Below are 5,478 nucleotides of genomic sequence, written 5' to 3'. Positions count from 1 at the left end.
CTCAGTACGTGCATGAAGGGCTGCTAGCAACTGCATCTGTGACTTCGTGGCAACATTCTCAAGCGGCACCATTCTCAGGTTTACTTGAATGGTTAATTTGGCATTTTAGTGTTACCTGATCTATTGTTTGTACAGCAGAGTAGAGTAGGTTTTGTAAATAAATAAGCAGCCATAAGGGCAGCATCTTGTTTTAGTTTGCTTGAAGATTGTTTGAGTTCAGTTTCAGTTTGAAAATAAGTCAAGAGTTGTGTTGAGGATGACTCCATTGCCCAATGGGTGGAGGCACTGTCTGCTTTCCCAAAGTTCTGCGGTTCTTGGCACCTCCACGGAGCGGCAGCTGCCATCCCAAGTGGAGCCGATGTTAGACTCCGTCTCATGTCAGAGATTGATTCTTCTTCAAAACCCTGTTTTGAAGAAGAAATCATTACTATGTTGTTCTAGATTATGTAATTTGTCTCCAGCTCTTCAAATAGCAGCGACTTCAAGCTCCTATCCCTGCACAAGCACAATTCAAAACATCATCAGCAATCAGAGGCATCATGTTTTTTTTTGACACTGCAGATATGTATGGGCCTTTCACAAATGAAATCCAAGTTAGCAAAAAGGTTTGCCCCGTGAGAAAGTTTAGCTGGTCACTAAGTTTGGCAATGTTGTTTTTCGTGTTAAAAGCTCAGCAGAGTATGCATGAAAAGTTTGAAGTAGAACCTTCCTCCTCATCATACAGCACAACTATATAATGCCATTATGGCAGGATATTTCAGAGAGAATAACGTTTGCAGGGCATCAAATGTAAATGCAGATACATACTCTTACTTGATACATCATGCTAAAAGTGAGGGGAGACCGTAAAGTACTATGAAGAAACTAAAAGATCAGGCTGCGCTTACAAAGAAAGTAACAACACAAGTCAAACAACTAGCAAAAGATGAAGAAGAAGGTCTTGCTGAGACAACTTCGGATGAAGCCCTTCCTCCATATGATCAGGCTAAAGCTCTTGGGAAGACGAATATGGATGTTGACAGAATTGCTGCTGGATTACCATGTGGCAGTGAAGGATTCCTCTTAATGTTTGAGTGCTGGAAAACGCTGGAGCGAGACTTGTACAATGAAAGAAAGGACCGGTTTGATATCACACAGATTCCAGATGTTTATGATTCGTGCAAGTATGACCTCATACACAATGCACATCTGCATCTTGATGGCTTGGATGAGCTCTTCAAAGCGACTCAGTTGCTTGCAGATAGAGTTATTCCTAATGAATATGGCATTAATCCTAAACATAAACTCAAAATTGGGTCAAAGATTGCACGCCGATTGCTTGGAAAGATATTGATTGATCTTCGAAACACTCGCCGAGAAGCCATTAATGTTGCAGAACTGAAGTATTCTCAAGAATGCTCTGACATATCTTCTAATTTTCGGTGATGAAGTGATTTGGGCAGTAATATGTCTGCTTATTGTTAGTTTGAAACAAGTGACAGTTATGTATGGAAACAATAGACGACATCGACAAGTGGGATGTTAAGTTCCTCGACGTTGATCGTTTAACTCTATCTCACATTGCATCTGCTGCCAACTATCTTCATATCGCAAGTCTTTTGGATTTGAGTTGTAAAACTATGGCTGACATATTAATTTGTTTGGAAACATGTGAATGTCCTTCGGGAGCTCAACATTGCAAATGATTTTACACCACAAGAGGAGCAGGAGATCAACGCCGAATATTAAAGGGCTTTCAAATATGAGAGGTTTAATTCCGCAGGCATTGTCGAGCCTGAGAGTTGTATTCAAGGAAAATCTTGATGGAAGATGTCCTGTGGGTGAGCGAATTTATGCAGTCTTTGACAGCCAGCTACCTGCAACGCTTAAAGAGTTACCTTTTGATCGACATCTCTCATTATAGAATGACAGGAAGATGGTGTCTAAAACTGATGGTTATCAACCTCATTTGATAACTCGTGAATAAGGCTATCGAAGGCTTATTGATGGGGCTCTCATTTACTTCAAAGGACCAACAGAGGCATCTGTTGAAACCATTCCCCTTATATTGAAAGAACTTGTTCGAAAATCCATTAATGAAACAGAGGACTTGAAACATTTCCCTCGTCTTCAGGCTGAAATATCCGTCGCTGCAATAGAAGCTCTGGAGAGATTTCGTGATGACAACATAATAGAGCCCCGCTAACGCTGTTTTCGACTCCATAATCACGGTGGAGTCAACGCAATGTTCTGCCCTCATCTATGCCACATAGTTGTGATACAACGTAGCGCCCCTCCTCTGCACAGCTCTATACCAAGAAAATCACTTTCAGTGTAAACAGATGATGAGTTTCAGATCACGGGGAGCCTGAGACAGATGGAATTCCGTTTCATGATTTCGGCCAGCGATTGATCCTTTGGAGATTTTGTGGGTGATGTGGCTCTTAGAAGACGAACTGTGAGCTATTGCCGATGCTACCATATAGCATGTGGTTGGAGGTGTTGGAAATCGATGAGTGGCACAGTATAAATCTGAATTAAAATGGCAAATGCAACGTGGCAAACCGAACTTAAGTCAAGGCTATCTATCACAGCCAGAGAATGCGATTTGATTTCAATCCTGGTCCTATGGAGATCTGCGCTCCAGCAGTTATTCCATGTGTCGGACATCAGAACAATTCAGAGAAACGAATTTGCCAATTTCGATCCTCAGTCATGATTTCATGAGATCTTTGCTCCAGATTTTGTCTCCTAATAAGCCAAATCATCAGCAGATTTAGGGGAACACTGTTCTATTTGTGGAATGGATGTAACGCTTCTTGTTAATTTTTGTAGTGCTAGTTAAAACAACGCCTCTGTTTTTGGGCAGCTTTTTGATTTTATGGTATTAAAAAATTCATTTGTAAACGAGAGAGAAAGAGAGAGGAGAAAATTCTGAGCGCTGGAGGAGAACTGAGCTCCATTGTACAGTGTTTGACAGAGGGATTTTTAATGAAATTTCACAGCTCTAACTTCTGAGATCCCTGTGGTATGTTAATTTAGCATAGGTGTTTCTTGTGTTTCATATGTAAACTGTTATGTTCCATTTCACTACATGATCATATCTAATTGAACAAATGAAGTGTTAAAGTGAGAATTCATGCCTGCCATGCTCCACTTTTAAGTTTGTTCAATTCAATGTTTTCTTCTGTTTAAGGAGGATTCAAAGTTATTGTTTGCCCTCCTTAGCTCCTCACCAGTCTTGCCATCCCATTTAAATCCAGATTTGATGCCAAATTCCTTGCCTACCTTGCCTCAGTCGTCAACCTGTGTTGTTCATTATATTTCTCTGTTTCACGCTGTGATTTTGCCCATGCAGCCCAGAAAAACCCCGTTATTTAATTAAAAACCCCAAATCAATCATTCTAATCAGTTTACTAGCCTAACATCAGTGTTACCCATTTGGTCATCTCATCAATTGAAGATCTACCGAGATTGACCGGAGAGAGCCTTCTCCTGCCCCGTAGGGCTAGCTACGAGGCTGAATGGTTTGATGTAGCTTTGAGATTTGCCTTTTCAGCCTGAGGTGAAATTTCAAGTGCTAACATACTGGCGACCATAATGGGGAGAACATTCGACTTGTTGTTTGTCTTGTCCCAGTACATGCAATCAAGGTGCAGATCTGATGCTGATGGTGGACAGCAATCAGACACATTTGCAGGCTGAACCATTCACCTGGCGACTCCAACTCGATCCAGACATTCCAACGCATGCTGATCTGTTCATGCAATGGTGGAGTATGTGGCAGACCCTGCACTTCGTGAAGCTCTAAACGGAGTTAGAGAGTGGTTAGTAGATATTGAAATTAATGAAGAATTTTTCAGTATTTTCCTTCAATGTTTGAAATCTCCGAAGCTTCATCTTGAAAGCAAAACTAGATTTTGTGAGTTAGTTGTTGAAAGAGTTGAAAATGAGATTCAGTATCTCGATGAGCAAATCCAGTCATATGATTTCCAAGACCCTAAAAAGTTTTTGGAAATCGTTCCTCCGTTGAAACAAGAAATAACAAATTTGCCTATAGATGTATACATTGACAATGTGCAGCTGGAAGTATGCATCACAAAGTTGGGGCAGCCAACAGAGTCCGGCTTCCGTGATCCTATTGCGGCATACATGGACATGTTTTTCAGTCTGATTGACAGATCAGACTGTCTTTTCCGCGACCAGGCTCAGTACGTGCATGAAGGGCTGCTAGCAACTGCGTCTGTGACTTCGTGGCAGCATTCTCAAGCGGCACCATTCTCAGGTTTACTTGAATGGTTAATTTGGCATTTTAGTGTTACCTGATCTATTGTTTGTACAGCAGAGTAGAGTAGGTTTTGTAAATAAATAAGCAGCCATAAGGGCAGCATCTTGTTTTAGTTTGCTTGAAGATTGTTTGAGTTCAGTTTCAGTTTGAAAATAAGTCAAGAGTTGTGTTGAGGATGACTCCATTGCCCAATGGGTGGAGGCACTGTCTGCTCTCCCAAAGTTCTGCGGTTCTTGGTACCTCCACGGAGCGACAGCTGCCATCCCAAGTGGAGCCGATGTTAGACTCCGTCTCATGTCAGAGATTGATTCTTCTTCAAAACCCTGTTTTGAAGAAGAAATCATTAATATGTTGTTCTAGATTATGTAATTTGTCTCCAGCTCTTCAAATAGCAGCGACTTCAAGCTCCTATCCCTGCACAAGCACAATTCAAAACATCATCAGCAATCAGAGGCATCATGTTTTTTTTTGACACTGCAGATATGTATGGGCCTTTCACAAATGAAATCCAAGTTAGCAAAAAGGTTTTCCCCGTGAGAAAGTTTAGCTGGTCACTAAGTTTGGCAATGTTGTTTTTCGTGTTAAAAGCTCAGCAGAGTATGCATGAAAAGTTTGAAGTAGAACCTTCCTCCTCATCATACAGCACAACTATATAATGCCATTATGGCAGGATATTTCAGAGAGAATAACGTTTGCAGGGCATCAAATGTAAATGCAGATACATACTCTTACTTGATACATCATGCTAAAAGTGAGGGGAGACCGTAAAGTACTATGAAGAAACTAAAAGATCAGGCTGCGCTTACAAAGAAAGTAACAGCACAAGTCAAACAACTAGCAAAAGATGAAGAAGAAGGTCTTGCTGAGACAACTTCGGATGAAGCCCTTCCTCCATATGATCAGGCTAAAGCTCTTGGGAAGATGAATATGGATGTTGACAGAATTGCTGCTGGATTACCATGTGGCAGTGAAGGATTCCTCTTAATGTTTGAGTGCTGGAAAAAGCTGGAGCGAGACTTGTACAATGAAAGAAAGGACCGGTTTGATATCACACAGATTCCAGATGTTTATGATTCGTGCAAGTATGACCTCATACACAATGCACATCTGCATCTTGATGGCTTGGATGAGCTCTTCAAAGCGACTCAGTTGCTTGCAGATGGAGTTATTCCTAATGAATATGGCATTAATCCTAAACATAAACTCAAAAT

At 41.1% G+C, this 5,478-nt stretch overlaps 1 pseudogene; it reads left to right on the top strand.

Moving 5' to 3' along the window:
- The first annotated feature begins 855 nt into the window (after positions 1 to 855).
- Positions 856 to 1,425, top strand: LOC149205310 (inositol hexakisphosphate and diphosphoinositol-pentakisphosphate kinase VIP2 pseudogene; annotated as a pseudogene).
- The last annotated feature ends 4,053 nt before the right edge of the window (positions 1,426 to 5,478 follow it).

This window comes from Pinus tabuliformis, chromosome 1_2 (assembly GCF_031772625.1).
Source record: "Pinus tabuliformis cultivar Carrire ecotype Pingquan chromosome 1_2, CPIR1, whole genome shotgun sequence".
NCBI classification, from domain to species: Eukaryota; Viridiplantae; Streptophyta; class Pinopsida; order Pinales; family Pinaceae; genus Pinus; species Pinus tabuliformis.
Note: the sequence above shows the minus strand (reverse complement) of the source record. Positions and strands in the feature narration are given on the sequence as shown.